At 37.1% G+C, this 20,348-nt stretch overlaps 1 protein-coding gene across 1 annotated transcript in view; it reads left to right on the top strand.

Moving 5' to 3' along the window:
• ATRX (ATRX chromatin remodeler) overlaps window positions 1-20,348 on the top strand; it is a 247,807-nt gene that overhangs the window by 123,909 nt on the left and 103,550 nt on the right. The gene's annotated exons all lie outside the window — the stretch shown is intronic.

Genomic DNA, 20,348 nt, shown 5'->3' with positions numbered 1-20,348 from the left:
CCTCTATTCATCCAGTGCACATGCCCGATAGCAAAACAAGACAAAAATTCAATCACATTCATAATAAGAGGCATGTGGGACCAGCAGTTGGCGTAATGGCTATGTTGCTGGACTCCCATGTAGTTGACCATGGTTCGAGTCCCAGACCCAGTCGCTTAAACTCACGCCAGGCGCTTGTAGGTGTGTGCCTAAGATCCCAAGTAGAGGAGAAGGGATTGTGGTAAGGCCATCCCCTCCCGGGGGGGTTGGGGTTCTTGCTTTTTGTCTCTCCATCTCTCTCTCTCTCTTTTTGGTGAGTGCAAAAGCCCTATAGCAAAACCTCTCCCCCCCCATAAAAATAAATAAATAAAAGGCATGTAAATTAAATCCATGAGATTGTTGCCTAGTTACCAAATTAACAAATGTCAAAAATCCAAATAGGCAAAATACAAGGCAGGATATTTGTAGTATGCTGTCTAGGTTATAATAAAAACACACAAATGCCTAAATACACTAAAACATTAACAGGTTGTTTTCTGGGTAGTTTCATTATAAACATTTTTAAATTTCTTTTCTGTGTGCTTTTAAAAAATACAATGAGTAAGTGTTGTTTTATCATCAGTAATCTGTGTGGTGTGTGTGTGTGTGTGTGTATATGTGTGTTTGTGTGTTTGTTTCTCTGTCTATCCATGTATGTCTAAGTTTGTAATTCTTCACAAACCAAAACCTATTCTTTAGGGCCAGCTCCATAGCATAGTGGCTAAGTACTATGGATAGAAAACTGGATCCCACATGTCTCACTGGAGTTCAAATCCTAGCCCTAGTAGCTTGAAAAACTGTGCGTCTGTGTGTATTCTTGCTTGGGGGAGAAATGGAGGAAAAATAATTGTGGAGTGACCATGCCTCATTAGGAGGTGCTTTCCTCTCTCTCTGTCTTTTTCTCTCCTCACTTCCTCTTTGGTGAGTAGTTACACATTCTCACAGTTAACTGAAAAAAATTATAGTACTAATAATTTATAAAAAATGTAGTTTCTAGGCTGGATGAGATTCCTTACTAGTTGGTCACTGACGCTGGTACTTTTCCCCAGGAAATGTGCCAGGTTTAGTTAGGGAATACAGGTAAGAAGGTCCCCTTTTGACCATTGTGGATAGAGCATTAATAATTGATTAAAAAGGGACCAGCAGATGGCATAATGATTACATTGCTGGACTCCTATGTAGTCGAACACAGTTCAACTCCCAGACCTGTCGGCCTAAAACAAACTGGGCATGTGTGCGTGTGTGCCCAAAATCCCTAGAGGAGAATGGAGAAGGGATTGCGGTGTAGCCATTTCCCCTGGGGGGTGATTTCTCGCTTTCTGTATCTCTGTCTCTGTCTCTCTGGCGAATGTATGTGCCCTATGGCAAAAATCTCTCTTAAGGGACCAGCAGTTAGCGTAATGGCTATGTCGCTGGACTCCCATGTAGTTGACCACGGTTCGAGTTCCAGACCAGGTGACTTAAACTCACGCCAGGCGCGTGCGTGTGCGTGCCCAAAATCCTGAGAGGAGAATGGAGGAGAAGGGATTGCGGCGTGACCATCCCCCCTGGGGGGTGATTTCTCGCTTTCTGTCTCTCTGTCTCTGTCTGTCTGTCTGGTGAATGCACGCGCCCTATAGTGAAAACCTCTCCAAAAAAAATTAAAAAAATCTCTCTTAAAAATTATAATTGATTTTTAAAAAGGATGGAAATGTGTATACATCTATTAAAATGATAATTCCTACTAACTAAAGTGATACTCATTTGTAATAGCAGAACAATTTAGAGAGTTTTATAATGTTTATGGTCCTCAAGAGACATTCTACTTTGTGGAAAACAGTATTTTAGTCTTAGTATTTCATAAATCTCCCATTTTCTATCTTATAGTAGCATGAAACATTGCTTTTGTTTATAGAGAAATCCACATTATGTCCCTTAAATATATATAGCTATTATATGTCATTTAAAAATTGTACTAACAAATCCAGAAACTAGTTTTAGTAAGGCACACATTTTTCATTTGTGTATGTATCAGAAGCAGATTTATTATATTACTTTGTTTTGAATAATAAAAATTATAGATATAATTAAGTAATTAAAGAACCAAGTATAGTTATTCCAATGAGAGAGTTACTGTGTGGTTTCTTACCATTTTTTTTCCTTTTTGAACGAGAGAAAGGTAGAGATGAAGAGATGTATTTTTTTGTCAGAATCTTTCTGTGTTAGAATTCTTCTGCCCCAGATTCCAAATTAGCTAGTATTAGAGGCAAATACAATTGTAACTGATCTATTTCAATTAGCCAGGGAACCAAATCATGCCTTGCTTGCAGGCTTCCAGCCACTCAAGTAGTGATGCTATCTGTGTACCACCACAGCTGGACTGGTGATTATTATTTTATGAGGGGTATTCAGAAGTTGATCAAAAAGACTTATCCTTACAAAATTATGCATAGATTTCAAGTTTTTTGGCACCAAAGTAAGCTAATACTTTAATTCAGTTTTTGTGAACTTGTTGAAGGCCCCTCGTGTTCTGTACTTGTATGAGTTTGACTTTCTTTTTCTTTTTTCCTTATTTGTGATAGAGTACATATGCAGGGAGGGAAGGAAGGAAGGAAGGAAGAAAAGAAGGCAGAAAGGAAAGAAAGAAAGAATAAAAGAAAGAAAAGAGCACTCTCCACAGAATCTGGTCATACCATGATCCTGTTCCTCCAGTCCTCTAACCTGTCAGAGCTTGAGCATTTGTGCATGTGCCCACCATGCTCCAGGCTCAACAGGCTGGGGAGTTGGACCACAGTTGCCATGTGGAATCTGGCTTCTCTCCAGCAGCTCATTACTGTTGTACCATGGAGCAGGCCCAAGTTCAGCTTTCTTAGATTCCACATATAAATGAGATCATATTATATTTGTCTTGCTATTACCTGGCTTATTTCACTTAATATTATGTCCTCTAGGTTAATCCTAGTTGCAAATGACATAATTTTCTGACTTTCTTTTAAGGCTGAAAAGTGTATTTTTTAAATGTAAAAATCTCATTAATTTGTTGATGTACATGAGGCTTGTGGGAAGTAAATGGGGAAAGGGGAGACACTGGTCATGTCTTAGTTAAAATATAAAATCTTATTTATATTAAGAAGAATAAGTTCTTGCATTCTGTTACAGAGCAAGGTGACTATAGTTAATAATAATGTGTATTTCAAAAATATTAAAAGAGGGGATTTTAAATGTTCTTACCATAAAGAAATGATAAATACTAATGTGATGGATATATTAACCACATTTTATCATTCCATAATGTATACATTTTTAAAACATTACATTGTACCTCATAAATATATACAATTATTTTTTGTGAATTAAAAATAAAACTAAGTAAATGAAAAAAATTACAGAAGAAAGAAAAGGATGTTCAGATCTGTCATTAATCTGTGAGTAATAAAAATTACTAAATTTGGTCATTTAATATTACTTTTTGTTTTAAAATTTTTCTTTATCTTAGGAAAAGTGCTATTATGTTTCTAAATGCTGGAGAATGAATTTGTCTTTAATGCCTAATAAGAAAATGTTAACAGCTCAAGTATAGGTGTTAAAATGTACAGCTTTGAGAGCAATGTAATATTTTATAATTTAGGGTTTCATTCTTTGTTATTATAATTGATAAGAGTAAATATTTAAAGTACTAATTGCCAGAGCTTTTTAAATTCTTGACAATTTTTATTGTTAATTATCATCTGGCACCATGAATCTTTCAGTTTTAGGATCTATGTGTTCCCTCCCCGCCCCCCCTCGCCCCCTGCCATGTTGCATTTTCTTTAAAGGAGAATAACCTGAGTTAAGTAGCTACTTTAAACAAATGTCTATACAAGACTAAATGGATTATATTATTATTTGTCTTTATTTTCACTACAAACTGTCACAATATTTCTCATGAAATAGCATCTATCTTTCTTACTTGCATTAAAAATGTTTTCATGTTTTACATATTCCAAAAATTGATTTATTTCAATGTTTGACTCAAATTTTTTTTCTTTTCTTTTTAAAGTTTTTGCCATAGGGCACGTGAACTTGCCAGAGACAGAGAGAGAGGGAAAGTGAGAAATCACCCCTCAGGGAGGATGGCTGTGGGTCCAGGACTTGAACCATGGTCAGTCATGGGAGAATTCTGCTGCCTTAACTACCACGCCACCTGCTTGCCCCTGTTAGACTCCATTTTAAACTGTGCTTAATTTTAAGAAGTTTACTAATATTTTTAATATTTACAAAATGAAAGTTGTAAGAGACTGGCTCCCCCACTCCTTTTTAAAAAATTTGCCTGAAGACATGGGGACTCACCAGAGAGAGAAAGTAAGAAAGCATTCCCCATGGGGAATCTTCATGCCACAATCCCTTCTTTTCTATTTGTTCCTCCTTTTGGGATTTTTGGCATGTATGCATATATGTCTGGCATATTTTTTAAGCCATCAGGTCCAAGACCTAAACCATGCTACCAGCCATGTGGGATTCAGCCATGTGGGATTCAGCCGTTGTAACCACCATGGTACTGGCTGCCCTGATATTAGCTTTTTTTTAAAAAAGAGGTTTCTGTATTAGGGCACATGGGCTGGGGTTGATGGAGAGGAGACAGAGACAGTGAGAGGGAAAGTGAGAAATCCCCCTGGGCGGGTAACCATTCTGCAGTCTCTTCTCCATTGTCCTTCCAGGATCTTGGGCACATAAACACATGCGACTGGTGTGATTTTCATACCATTGGTCTGGGGCTCAAACCATGGTTAGCCATGTGGGAGTCCAGTGATGTAACTGCTATACAATCTGCCAGTCCCCTGAGATTAGGTTTTACAAGCATGTGGACACATAATTTTTTCTTTAAAGGTTTTTTTTCCATAGGGTGTATGCACTCTTCCTCAGGGGGATGACCATGCCTCAATCCTTTCTCCTCCTGGGATTTTTGGACATGTTTGCACATGTACCTGGAATGAGTCTTAAGCCACCAGATCTGGGTGTCTAACCGCAGTCAGTCATGTGGGGGTCCAGCGTCTTATCCAGTATACCACCTGCTGGTTCTAATACTCAGTGTTTTAATAACTAAATATTAATCTCACTAAGTTTAAGCCAGTCAGTATTAAAATCTATACATTGTCTTAAGTCAATTTGAGCTCATGAAAAAAGGCCATGGAAATAAATATTTGTAAATCATATAGGTAATAAAAGATTAATGTTTAGAATATACATAAAATTCCTGTAACCTAACAACAAAGAAACAATCCATTTGAAAAATGGGCAAAGATCTTGAAGATGTACAGATGGCCAGTAAGCATATAAACAAATGGTCAACATAAAAATCATGAGTTAGCACTGCACACGTATTAGGATAGAAATAATTTTTTAAAAAGGAAAATAACAATTGACAAGGATGTGGAGGATTTGCAATTCTGTCTTGCTGGTTGGAATGTCAAGTGGTGTAAGTGATATGGAAAACAATTTGGCATTTCCTCACAAAGTTAAGTAGAGAGTTACCATATGACCCACCATTCTACTTTTAGGTATATATACAACTGAAAAGAAAACCCATACCCACACAGATTTGTGCGTAAATGTTCATAGAAATACTAATAGCCAAATGGTGGAAACAATGCATATATCCATCAATTGGTGAGAGGACAGACAAATGTGGTATAAACATACCATGAAATATATGGCAATGAAAATGAAGGAACTACTGATACATGGTACAACATGTATTAACCTTGAAAACATTATGGTAAGTGAAAGAAGCCTATCAAAAATTAAAAATAAATAAGTTTTAAGAAATGATTTCATGTTATACAATTTTATTTATATGAGATGTCCCAAATTGACAAATCTGTAGACATAAAAAGTAGGTTAGTTGTTACCAAGACTGTGGGAGGAACAAGAAGATTAGAGGATGATGACTTAAGAATACAGGGTTTCTTTTTGGAGTGATGAAAATATTTTAAAACTGGATTATGGGAACCAGCAGTTAGCATAATGGCTATGTGTGCATGTGTGCCCAAGGTTCCGAGAGGAGAATAGAGGAGAAGGGATTGTGACATGGCCATCCCCCCTGGGCGGATGATTTCTCACTTTCTATCTCTCTGTCTTTCTGGCAAGTGCACGCACCCTATAGCAAAAAGCTCCTCCCCCCCACAAAAAAAACCCAACTGGATTATGATGATAGTTATGCAACTCTGTGAATATAAGTAACAGCTATTGAACTGTATCTCAAAAAAGCTTTTGGAAAAGGCTCAGTAGTTTTCTTATATTCAAAAGTTCTATTTTTTTATTTATCAGCTAATTGTTCATTCTTTATGGTTTCCTGTGTCCTATATGTAATTTCAACCTTCTCTATAATATTTCTTTCAATGTAAAGAACTATATATAAAGTTGCAGTTTATGTCTTGGTCATTCTAATGTTCGAAATCCTTATAGGTTTTTTTTTTTCCCACTTCCATGTTTCTTTTTTTCTTTTTTTCTTCTTTTTTTGGAGAGGTATTTTGCTATAGGGTGCATGCGCTCGCCAGAGATACAGAGAGAGACAGAGAGACAGAAAGCGAGAAACCACCACACCACAATCCCTTCTCCTCCATTCTCCTCTTGGGATCTTGGGCACACACACACACGCACCTGGTGTGAGTTTAAGCCTCTGGTTCTGGGACTCGAACTGCGGTCAACTACATGGGAGTCCAGCGACATAGCCATTATGCTAACTGCTGGTCCCCGATATTTCTTTTGTTTTTGAGTCATGATTTTTCTATTCTTTTTGTTTTGGAATACTTTTGACTGTGAGTTCCTGATGTCTCTTGGAGGCTTACATGTATCTTTGAAGCCTAGGATAAAGCTTGATTACTTCAGAAAGGATTTGGAGTTGATTCTGCTAGGGGCCTGGAGATTTTATTAGTTTCAGATCCCTCTATATTACAATTTGTCCTTGAGACTTTTTAAATTCTAAAAAGATTAGGCATTTGAGCTGATAATGGGCTGTTTGGGGATACAATCCAGGGGTTCCATGTCCAGTGCTTGTAGTATTATTCCTTAGTTTCTTCTGATTTCAGCCCACATAAAATAAACAACTTCAGAGAATGTTACCAGCTTTAGTGGTATTTCCATGACTGTTTAAGGATAGTTTTTATATATGATTTCTATACTGTGTGGCAATTAGAAGATGGTATGACTATAAGATTTTTATGTTTACTTCTACATATCATCCAAACTAAGCCACTTGCTTCAAATCAGCTTTATAGATCCTGCATTGATGAGATAACTAATACCAATGAGATAGTCTTTGAAAATGTATTGTTCATTATATGTAACCCTCCCCTGGGTACCTTTGGGTAGTAGTGTGATTACGTCTATTTTTAGGCTTTTCTAAGTCTTTGTTATGCTCCAAAATATCCTTGATGAATAACAGTTAACTTTTTTTTTAGGTTTTTGTCACAGGGCATGTGCACTTGCCTGCAAGAAGAGAGATAGGGAGATATATAGAGAGGGAAAGTAAGAAATCATCACCCAAACGGGGTGGGCCATGTCCCAATTCCTTCTCCTCCCCTCTCCTCTTGTGATTTTGGACATGCATAGACACACGCCTGGTGTGATTTTCAAACCGCCGGAGACTTGAAGCACAGTTGGCCATGTGGGAGTTCAGTGCCTTAACCACCATGCCATCTGCTAGCTCCAATAGTTAACTTTTTAAAAAGATGTTTATTTCTTCCATGAATGAGAGAAATGGAGTGGGGGGTGCAGAAGAAAAGAGGAGAGAGAAAGAAAACGACTGTGATAGTATCCACAATAGGGTATTTACACCATGAACCACCACTGGCATCAGCCAGCCCTGAATCATAGTACATGTGGGTACTTGGTCAACTCAGGAAAGTCTTTGGTTGTGAACCAGGAACCTTTAATTTGGATCACCCTTGCAAAGTGTACTGTTTTATCACTGTATCATCACAATCTAGTCCCCTACCACTTAACTCTTAAGGAACACTAAATTATATACAAGATTAAATTTATATGATACTAAAAAGGAATCATTTTATTCGTATGGATTTTGAGATAAAAGTGGATGTGAGAATCCTATAAAAGGTTTCTAGATTCTGTTTTTGTTTTATTTTTAGGCTTTTGCCATAGGGAGAATGAGGTCACCGGAAAGATGGAGAGAGAGAGAGAGACAGAGATAGAGACAGGCACAGGCAGAGACAGACAGACAATGGGAGGGCAAGTGAGAAATCATCCTCTCAAGGGGCATGGCCACTCTGCAATCCTACTTTTCTCTTGGGGTTTTGAGCATTCATGCACACATGCCCAGCATGATTTTCAAGCTATCAGGTCCAGGACTAGAACTGTAGTCAGCCATGTGAAATTCCAGCACCTCAACTACCATGTCACCTGCTGGCTCTGAGATTTCCAGATTCTTATGGCCAATCCACCTTCAGTGTTCTTCAGATAAATCTTAATCATTTCTATGTTCAGGATATTTTCATAAGGGATTTCTGCACCAAATTTATTATATAGCTTTTATAGCCCACATTACATTACTGTGATCAATAAATCGTATATGTAATGACCCAGTAATAGTTGTCAATTGTGAGTAGAAAAGAAGATTCTTCTGTGGATTTTTAAATTTTGACAACCAATTAGCATATTCTTTTTGTGAGATTTTCATTCTCCACAAAGAAATATCAATTCTAATACAGTCAGTAGAATAAACTTCAGTTTTCCCTCTTCTTAAGTATCTTCCGTTTAATGTTTTAGCCAATAGGGGCTAAAAGCCATATGAAAGTTCTCTGTAATAGAGTATGTATATGGCATATGATATGTACAAGAGTAATTTTCCCCCTCAAAAAAAAAATCAGGTTTTTTTAGGACCAGCAGTTAGCTATGTCGCTGAACTCCCATGTAGTCGACTGCGATTCGAGTCCCAGACCCGGTAACTTAAATTCCGGTAGCCTGTGCGTGTGTGCCCAAGATCCTGGGAGGAGAATGGAGGAGAAGGGATTGTGGTGTGGTCATCCCCCCTGGGGGGTGATTTCTCACTTTCTATCTCTCTGTCTCTCTCTGTCTTTCTGGTGAGTACATGTGCCCTATAGCAAAAACCTCTAAAAATAAATCTCTCTTGAAGGAAGAATAAAATGGTAAAGTTTAGCTTATTAGTTTTGAAACCTTTCTCACATTAATTTTAAAACCTCAAAAAGCTTTCAGTAATTGATAGAATAGCAGTTATGTCGATCAACAAAGGAACAGAAGAGTTAAACAACACTGTAAATAAACTAGATTTGAGAATTTTATAGAGCATTTCTCCAACAGTAGCAGAATGCATACACATTCCTCTCAATTGCACATGGAACATTCTCCTAGGTAGACCACATGTTACCATATGTTAGATTAGGAAATAAGTCTCAATAAATTTAAGAGGATTAGTGTTGTAAGAAGTGTTTTCTTTATTTAAATGTTAATATGTTTTGTTTGAAAATTGTATCTCTTAAGATGTATAATATATTTTGAAATATATGTACATTGTAAAATGATTACTGTACTTAGGGCCAGCAGGTGACCTGGTGGTTAAGATGCTGGACTCCCACATGTCCTACCACATTTCGAGTCCTGGACCTGGTAGCTTGCTTTTTCACTTTCCCTCTCTGTCTGTCTGTCTGTCTGTCTGTCTCTCTCTCTCTGGTGAGCACACATGTCCTATGGCAAATTTAAACAAATAATACTAATAAATAAAATTAAATATAATTATTTTAAAAATTAAAAAAAAATTATTGCTATAGTGACCAGCAGATGGTGTAATGGGCTCCCACGTAGTCGACTGTGATTCCAGTCCTGGACTTAGCAGCTTAAAACTCAGGCCGGGCACGTGTGTCTGCTTGCCCAAAATCCTGGGTGGAGAATGGAGGAGAAGGGATTGTGGCTTGGCCATCTCTACTGGGGGGTTGATTTCTCACTTTTGGCCTCTGTCTCTCCAGTGAATTCACATGCCCTATAGCAAAACAGCAAAACAAAACAAAACAAAACTCTCAAAAAAATTTCTAAAAGCACTGTTCCATTATATTCTAGACCCTTGCCACTCAGTGTGGTCCATAGACCAGGAGCCAAGGCATCATGTAAGAACTTTCTGGAAAATACATCCTTCATGCTATACATTAGATCTGTAGACTTATTTATCCTACATAACTGAAATGTTGTGCCTTTACCTCTATCTCCCATTTCCCCCATACCTTCAGCCCTGGTAACCACCACTATACTCTTTGTTCCTGTGTATTAATGTGTATTCTTTATTTGATTTTTTAAGATTCCACATATTAGTCAGATGATGTGGTATTTTTTTTGCCTGACTTATTTTTTCTGACATAAAAATCCTCTAGGTACATCTGTATTGTCGAAAATGGCAGGACCTCCTTTTTTCCCCCATTGTGTATTTGTTGTAAAATCCATTTGTCTGTCAATACATGTGTAAGTTGTTTTCATACCTTGTTCATTCTAAATAATGCTATATTTAACATAGGGTGCAGTTATCTTTACATAGTGGAGATAAATTTTCTTTAGATATATAATCAGAAATGAGATTGCTGGGTCATATAATAGTTCTGTTTTTAATATTTGTATCTCAGAACCTGGCCTTTAGGTAGATAGGTTTACAAAAACAGCACATGCTCATGGTAAAAGTTCAAGCAGTACAGAAAAAAATAAACATATTTTTCTCCACAGTGGCTGTACTAATTTACATTACCATGAACAGTGTAAGAGGGTTTCCTTTTCACCACAGTCTTGCAAGTGTTCATCATTCTTTATTTTTGAATCTTAGCCATTCAGACTGAGATTAGGTAAAAGTAAAATTTTCCCCCTCTGACCAGCTATCTATCAATTCTACTCTCCACAGGTAACTAATATTAATAGCTTCATATGGCATCATCCAAATACTAGGAAGGTGAATATTTAAAACAATATTTTATACCCTTAGATAAACAAAGAAAACATCTATTAGCAGCATTGACTACTAAGTAGATCAGCTGTTACATATTATGCTTAAATATTTGCTTAAATGTCTACACCATAGCATTTGAAACTGAGCTACAGTGGTGTTGAAGTTCAGATAATACAAAACATGTTGGAGAAAGCAACTAATTCAACCAGAAGAAGAAAATTTTTTCCTCCAAATAAATTTGCAATAAAATAAATCTTGGGAAGAATCTTGCCCAAAAGTTTAGTCCTTTTTCATTTATGAACCTCTTTGTTATTTTTCACAGTTGCTACACCAATCTTATTACCACTAACAGTGTACAAGTGTTCTCTTTTCTTCACACCCTCACCAACACTTGGTACCTTTGTCTTTTTTTTAAAGATATTTTTTGCTATAGGGCATGTGTGCTCACCAGAGAGACAAAAAGTGAGAAATCACCCCCCAGGGGGATGGCCCATGCTGCAATCCCTTCTCCTCCACTCTCTTCTTGGGATTTTGTGCATGCACGCACATGCGCCCAGAGTTGTAAGCCACCAGGTCTGGGACTCAAACCGTGGTCGACTATGTGGGCATCCAGTGATATAACCATTACATCATCTGCTGGTCCCTATCTTCATCTTTTTTTTTTGGAGAAGTTTTTGCTATAGCGTGGGTACACTCGCCAGAAAGACAGAGAGTGAGACAGAAAATGAGAAATCACCCCTCAGGGGGAATGGCCATGCCGCAGTCCTTTCTCCTCCAGTCTCCTCTTGGGATCTTGGGCACACATGCACACGCACCTGGCATGAGGTTAAGCCACCGAGTCCAGAACTAGAACTGTGGTCAACTACATCGGAGTCCAGCAACATAACCGTTACGCCAACTGCTGGTCCCTACCTTAGTCTATTTAATAGTCATTTAAAAAAAAAATTTTTTTTTTTTACTGTTTTCCATTTCATCACATTGCCACAACTTAAAAAAAAAAATCTTCCTAGCATGAATATACTGAATATCAGTTCAGACAAAGATAATTGCCATATACATTATCATCAGCAGTTAATTTTCTATTTTTATGTCTGTTAAATGTTTTCCTGTTTATTTTCCCTCGATTCCCTCTCTCTCAACCCCTATTGCTCACCCTTCTCCACACCGTAATATCTTTCGTTGCTCTCTATGCTTTTATACCTTATAGTCTTTAAGTTTCTGCCATAGAGTGCAGACATTTGGTATATATTAACTGGGGACATACCGTGCCTCTCTTTCATAGTCTGGCTTGCTGCACTTAACATTAAATCTTCTATTTTTGTCCACTTTCTATAAAATGCCAGGGTATCTTTTTTATTTATTTTTTTGGTTGAGTGGTATTCCATAGTGTGTATGTGCCACACTTTTTCAATCCATTCATCTGTTCTTGGACATTTGGGTTGACTCTATGTATTAGCAATAGTGAATAATGCTTCAATAAACAGGGACGTGCAAGTGTTTTTCTGACTGTGTTCCTGTCCTTTGAGTAGATACCCAGGAGTGCAACTGCTAGATCATATGCTAGTTCTATTTCCATATTGTTCTCCACAGTGACTGTACTAATTTATATTGCCATAAACAGTGTAAGAGAGTTTCCTTTTCACCATAGCCTCACCAGCATTTATCATTGCCTCATCACCATTTATCATTCTTTGTTTTTTAATCTTAACCATTCAGACTGGAATTAGGTGGTATCTCATTGTACTTTTGATCTACATCTCCCTTATGATGAGGGAGGTTGAGCAGTTTTCATATGCTTTTTATCCATTTTTATGTTTTCTTTGGAGAGTTGTCTGTTGAGCTCATTTGTCCATCTTTAAGTGTGTGTGTGTGTGTGTGTGTGTGTGGTTTTTTTTGGGGGGGTGGGGTAAGCTGTGTGAGTTCTTTGTGTATTCTAATAATCAGTTCCTTATTTGAGGCATAGTTTTCAAATGTGTTCTTCCATTCCAAGGATTGTTGCTTCACTTTCATTATTATTTTTATTTCTTTTGCTGCACAGAAGCTTTTTAATCCCACTTGTCTAGTTTTGGGATTTTGGATTATGTTTTGGAGGTCTTGTTTAAGAAAGCTTTGTCTACTCTGAAATCTCCAAGCATTTTTTCTGTGTTTTCCACTAGTAGTTTGTAGTTTGAAATTTTATGTTTAGATCTTTGATCCATTTTGAGCTGATTTTTGTTAATAGTGAGAGATAGGTGTCCATTTTCATTTTTCTGCAGGTGGATATCCAGCTTTTCCAGCACCATCGGTTGAAGAGATTTTCTTTTCCCCGCTGGATTATTTTGTGGCATTTGTCAAAAATCAGTTAGCTGTATGTTGGGGGATTTATTTTTGGGTTCTCTATCAAGTTCCATTGGTCTACATACCTGTTTTATATTTTTTTCCAGTACCGTGCTGTTTTGATTATCACAACTTTGTAATATATTTTGGGGTCAGAGAGTGAGTTGCCTCCTACTTTATTTTTTTTACATTATTGCTTTGGTGATAAGAGGCCTTTTATTATTCCAGACAACTTTTTTGATTCTTTTTGTAATTCTGTAAAAAGTGTCTCTGGTAATTTGATTGGAATTGCATTAATCTTGTCAATTAATTTGGGTAGAATTCACATTTTGACTATATTAATTCTTCTGATACAGAAACATGAGATGTCTTTCCACTTTTTTGTATCATTTTCAAATTCTTCTTGGGAACCAGCAGTTAGCGTAATGGCTATGTCACTGGACTCCCACGTAGTCGACCACGGTTCGCGTCCCAGACCCGGTGGCTTAAAACTCATGCCAGGCGCATGTGCATGCATGCCCAAGATCCTGAGAGGAGAATGGAGGAGAAGGGATTGCGGCATGACCATCCCCTTTGGGGGGTGATTTCTCGCTTTCTGTCTCTATGTCTCTCTCTGTCTGTCTGGCAAGCGCACGCGCCCTATAGCGAAAATCTCTCCAAAAGAAAAAATTCTTCTTACAGTTTTTCATAGGTTTTCTTTTAGTTTCTTTGACTTCTTTGGTTAAGTTTATTCCTAGGTATTATATAGTTTCTGTGGCTATTGTTTATAGATTGTTTTCAATTGTTTTGGGTTGTTAGAAGAGTCATGACAAATTTTTCCTGTTTTTCTATGCAAAAATGTGTCCTGCCTTTCTGGCAGCCCAATACCTCAGTCTATTCATTGTTGGTGTGTAGAAATGCTATAGATTTTTATATGTTGGTTTTGTATTCTGCCACTTTACTGTATTCATTTATCACTTCCAGGAGATTTTGGTGGATTCTTTTGGGTTTTCTTTGTATGTAGTCATGTCATCTGCAAATAGAGATAATTTCACTTCTCTTTTTCCTATTTGAGTGCCTTTCATTTTATTCTCTTGTCTGATTGCATTGACTAGGACTTCCAGTGCTATACTGAAAAGGAGGAGAGAGAGTAGGCAGCCTTGTCTTGTTCCAATATGATGATAGTTCTGGATTTTTCATATATTTTTCTGTTGTGTTGAGAAATGTCCCTTCTGTGCCCATTTCGCTGACAGTCTTAATCATGAGGGGATGTATTTTATCAAATGCTTTTTCCGCATGGATTAATATAATCATATGTTTTTTATCATTCCTTCTGATAATATGATGTATTACAATTATTATTTTCCATATGTTGAAACACCATTCCATCCCTGGAATAAAGCCTCCTTTGTCAGGGTGTATAATCTTTTTAATGTGGCATTGGATATGGTTTGCTAGTATCTTGTTGGGAATTTTTGCATCTGTATTCATCAGTGATACTAGTCTGTAGTTTGTTTGTTTGTTTTGAAGAGGTTTTCTAGGGTGCATGTTCTTGCCAGAAATATAGAGACAGAGAGACAGAAAGCAAGAAATCACCCCCCAGGGATGATGGCCATGCCACAATCCCTTCTCTTCTCGGGTTCTTGGGCACGCATGCGCATGCGCCTGGCATGAGTTTAAGCCATGGGGCAGGACTTGAACCGTGGTTGACTACATGAGAGTCCAGCAACGTAGTATTACACCATCTGCTGGTCCCAGTAGTTTTCTTTTTTTATGTCCTTGTCTGTTTTGGGGATTAGGGTGATGGAGTCTTCATAGAATGAATTTTGGAGGGTTCCAACCTTTTGTATCTTTAGAAATAGTTTGAGTAGATTGGGAGTTAGCTCTTTTTTAAATGTTCTGTAGAATTTTGAAGTGAAACCATTGGGTTCTGGGCTTGTCTTGTTGGGGACTATTTATTACTGTTTTAGTCTTATTGTTCTTAGTCAGGATTTTTATGTCTTCCTGATTCAATTTTGGTGGATTATATATGTCTGTAATTTTTTAAAGGTTTTCACCATATGGCATGTTCACTTGTGGGAGAGAGACAGGGAGAGACAGCAGGAAAGTGAGAAATCACCTCCTAGGAGGTATGGCCATGCCACAGTATCTTCTTCATTTTCCTCCTGGAATTTCAAGCACACATGCACATGCACCTGGTATAATTTTCAAGCTATCAGATCCTGGATTCAAACTACAGTTCACCATGTGGGAGTCCAGTGCCTTAACTACTATGCCACCCGCTGGCCCCCAGGAATTTAGCTATCTCATCCAGGTTTTCTTGTTTGTTGGCATAAAGTTGCTTGCAGTATTCTCTCATGATCTCTTTTAATTCTGTTGTGTGTGTTGTAATATTGCCTGTTTCATTGGTGATTTGATTTATCTGGTTCCTTTCTCTGTTCTTTATTATTATTATTTATATATATATTATTCATACATTAAATAGTATGCATCATTTCCTTTTTCTGTTCTTAATTAGTCTAGCTAACAGTGTGTCAATTTTGTTTATTTTCTCAAAGAACCAGCTTTTGGTTTCACTTATTTTCTGTATAGTTCATTTTTTCCCTGTTTTGTTTATTTCTGCTCTAATCTGTATTAATTCTTTTCTCCTATTTATTTTTTTCTGTGTGTGTCTCTGTGTGTATATGTGTAGAGGAGGTTTGTTGTTTTTCCTCTTCCCCAACCTGTGTTCTTAGGTTGTCTGTTTTCCATTTTTCAATTTTTTTTTTTTATGGTACTAATGGCTATGAACTTCCTTCTCATGACTGCCCTCTCTGTGTCCCATAGATTATAAAAAACCCTTGTGCTCCTTATCATTGGTTTCAATGTATCTTTTGATTTCTGTCTTAATTCTTCTGTGTTTTTGAAGTTATTCAGGAGTAAGTTGTTTAGCTTTTATATGTTTGTGTATTTTCGAGGTTCCTTTCCTGCAGTTAATTTCAAGTTTAATTCTTTGCAGTCAGGGAAGATACTGTACATAATTTTTATATCTTTGAATTTATAAAAGATTTTTTTATGCCCTATCGTGTGGTCAATCTTTGAAAAGGTTCTATGTGAAGGTGTGAAAAATACATATTTTGTGGTTGTTGAGTGGAAAGTTCTATTGGATGTCTTTTATGTCTATTCTATTTATGGTATCATTTAGAACCTCTATTTCTTTGCTTATTTTTTGTCTCAGTGATCTATGCAAAGGAGACTGTGGGATGTTGAGATCCCCAGAGATTAGTGTGTTTCTGTCGGTCTCTCCCTATAGGTCTAGCAGTCTTTCTTTTATGTATTTGGGTGCTCTATTGTTGGGTACATAGATATTCATGTTATATTTTCTTGACAAATTAGCCCTTTTAGTACTATTGGGTCGTCAGAAAAGTCATGATGCATTTTTGCATAGAAAAAAATATGTCATGACTTTTCTGGTGACCTAATATATAATGTCCTTCGTTGTCTCTTGTGGTTTTTGTCTTAAAATCTATTTTGTCCAATATCAGCATTGTGACTCCATTCTTTTTTTTTTTAATTTCTTTTTGCATAGAACATTCATTTTCCACCCCTTCACTTTCAGTCAATGTATGTCTTTATCTGTGAAGTTTGTTTCATGTAGACAGCATATAGAAAGCTCTTGGCTTTTTAAAAAAAATACTTTCAGCCTTGTTGTGTCTTTTTGTTGAGGAATTTAATCTATTTTTAAAAATGATTTACTTAATTTTATTTATTAATGTTGTTTTTTAATTTGACCAGAGAGAGAAAGAGGGAGAGAGAGTGAGATAGAGGGAAAGTGAAAAGGCAAGCCTCCAGGTCCAGGACTTGAACTGTGGTTGGCCATGTGGGAGTCCAGCACCATAACCGCCATACCACTTGCTGGCCCCGAAGAATTTAATCTATTAACATTCACCATTATAATTGATATTTGAGAACTTATGCCTGCTATTTTGCTAGCCATTTTCTTGGTTGTTTTGTGTTCTTTTATTTCTATTTGTCTCTCTTTAGTTTTCCTGATATATTACTCCTTTTAGTACTTCTTGAAGAGCTAGCCTAGCTTTTGTAAATTTTGTCAGTTTTTGTTTATCTGCCAATTTTTTTTTTTAATTTCTTTTTCCCATTTGAAGGATACTCTTGCTGGGTATAGTATCCTTGGTTGGAATTGTTTTTCTTTTAGAGTTTTAAGTATGTCTTCCAATTCTTTCCTTACCTGCATCGATTTTGTTGACAGATCTGGTGTTAACCTGATAGATAGCCTTTGTATATAACTTGACACTTCTCTCTTGCCTTTTTTTTTTTTTTTTGAGAGGTTTTCGCTATAGGGCGCGTGCACTGGCCAGACAGAGACATAGAGACAGAAAGCGAGAAATCACCCCCAGGGGGGATGGTCACGTCGCAGACCCTTCTCCTCCATTCTCCTCTCGGGATCTTGGGCACGCACGTACACGCGCCCAGCGTGAGTTTTAAGCCACCGGGTCCAGCAAACTGCGGTCGACTACGTGGGAGTCCAGCGACATAGCCATTACGCTAACTGCTGGTTCCCTCTCTTGCCATTCTTAGAATCTTGTCTTTGTGTTTGATTTTTTTATGAAATGGACTATGATATGCTGTGGAGATCTTTTAATGTTGATTCTATTTGGTGTCCTTGTGCTTCCTAGATTTGTATGTCTTTGTTTCTCTAGATTTGGAAAGTTTTCAGGTAATATTTCATTAAAGATGTTTTCTGTGCTTTTACCAGCTTTGTTGCCTTCTGGAATTCCCGTTATTTGAATATTTGAGCATTTCATGGTATCTAGTATTTCCTATATATTTTCCTTATTTTTCTTTGTTATTTTCTTATTCTTTTTTTGTGGTTTGGATTAAGTCAGAGGCTTTGTCTTTCAAATCAGATATTCTTCATTCTTCATGGTCCAATCTGCTGTTGATGTTTTAAAGGGAGATTTTTATTTCTTGCATTGTATTCTTCATCTCCAGAAGTTGTGTTTGATTATTTTTTTAAGGTGTCTGTCTCTTTATGGAATTCCTCCATTGAGTTGGTTGTCCATTTTCTGTTGCATCTCATTGAGTTTTGTTATGATAAATATTCTGAATTCTATTTCTGTCATTTCTGGGATTTCTTGTGTCTTTTCCATAGTTGGTGAGGAGTTTCCATGTTCTTCTGAGGGGTATATACTTCCTGATTTTCTCTTGTTTTTTTGAGGCTCTGCTTCATTTCCTAGCTATCTGGTGAGGCACTTGCTTTTCCCTACCAATTTGGGGTAGGTTTCTGGGGAATGTGTGCTTGTGTACTTCTCTGTGGTATACTTTAGCTCCATACCAGTTTCCCTCTTGTTTCCAAATTTTTCTAATTCTCATGTGGCTGAGCACTGACTTGAGGAAGCTGACCTGAAGTTAGTAAGTAGGTAAGGTTGCATGTGATTTGCGGGTCTTAAAAACCAGCTTTTCTCTGGCTCTGGGAGTTGCAGAGGGCCTAGCTGGCATTGGAAGACTCAGCCAAACTCTTATGCCTTCTTGTCTCTGGGAGCTGCAATAATAGTCATTTTAATAGATGTGAGGTGATAATCTCTTGATGGTTTTGATTTGCATTTCTCTAATGATTAGTGATGTTGAGTACTTTTTCATATACCTGTTGACTGTGGGATCTGGCTACCTCTGAACAGCACTTATTCACTGTGCTCTGGGGCTGGCCCACCATTATTGTTTACTGAAGAGACTATCCTTTCCCTTTTGTCCTTTTTTTTTGTGAACATGTTAAAAAGTAGAGAACTGTGGGGCTAGCAGGTAGCATGGTGGTTAAGGTGCTGATCTCCCATGTGGTTGACTGCAGTTAAGAGTCCCAGACATAGTGGCTTGAAAATCATGCTAGGCACACATGTACAGGCATGCCCCAAATCCTGAAAGGAGACTGCAGAAGAGATGATGGTGTAGCCATCCCCCTTGGGGTGATTTCTCACTTTCCATCTCCCTGTCTCTCTCTCTCTGGTGAGCACACACATGCCTAACAGCAAAAACGCAAAAAAAAAAAAATGTGGACTCTATATGTTTAGGTTTATCTCTGGACTTTAGGTTTATCTCTATTCTGTTCCATTGGCAAATATATTTGTTTTTGTACCAGTACCATCAAAAAATATATTTGTTTTGATTACTCTTGCTTTGTAATGTAATTTGAAATCAGGAAATGGAAGCCAGCTTTGTTTTTCTTTCCCAGGTTTGTGTTGGGTACTTGTTTTGTTTTGTTTTGTTTTTATTCATTTCTTCCATGAGCAAGAGACAGGGGAGGGGATATTTCCTATTACCCTCAACAGTATCTTGATACTGTGATCCACCCTCAGCCTTCAGCCTGCCCTGAATTGTGGTCAAGTATTTGCCTGGCATACTCACAGGGTTCTCTGGGGTTGAACTGGAAACCTTCCCATGTAGGATTGCCTTGCCGAGCATGTTTTACTGCAATGCCATCATTTGCCCTGTAGTATCGTTTTTTTCCCTGTGTTTCCAAGAATACTATTGAAATTTTGATAAGGATCACATTAATTCTGTATATCACTTTGGGTAATATGGCCATTTTGGCACTATTTTGTTAATCCATGAACATAAGATACTTTCCACTTATTTGTGGTGCTGTTTTCATTTTCTTTCATCAGTTTTTAAGTTTTCAGCACACATATCTTTCACTTCCTTGGTTAAGTATATTCCTAATGTTTTAATTCTTTTCAATGCTATTGTAAATAGAGTTGTTTTCTTGATTCATTTTTTGGATAGATTGTTATTGGTGTGGAGAAATAGAAATGGTTTTTATATGTGGACTTTGTGTACTACGACTTTAATGAATTCATTTATTACTATCAGTGTTATAATGGAGTCCTAGTTTTACATATAGGATCATGTCTATTGCAAATATGGTTATTTGCTTCTTTCTTTGCAATTTTGATGCCATTCTTTTCTTTTTCTTTTTGAATTGCTCTCCCTAGTTCTTCCAGTACTGTGTTAAATAGAAGTGGTGACAGGGTATTATTGCCTTGTACCAAGTCTTAGAGAAAAAACTTTAAAGTTTTTCCTTCGCCCTAAAGCGAAAAAAAATAAAAAAAAACCTCTCCAAAGAATAACA

Source organism: Tupaia chinensis, unplaced genomic scaffold (genome assembly GCF_000334495.1).
Source record: "Tupaia chinensis unplaced genomic scaffold, TupChi_1.0 Scaffold000243_1, whole genome shotgun sequence".
Lineage (NCBI taxonomy): Eukaryota > Metazoa > Chordata > Mammalia > Scandentia > Tupaiidae > Tupaia > Tupaia belangeri.
Note: the sequence above shows the minus strand (reverse complement) of the source record. Positions and strands in the feature narration are given on the sequence as shown.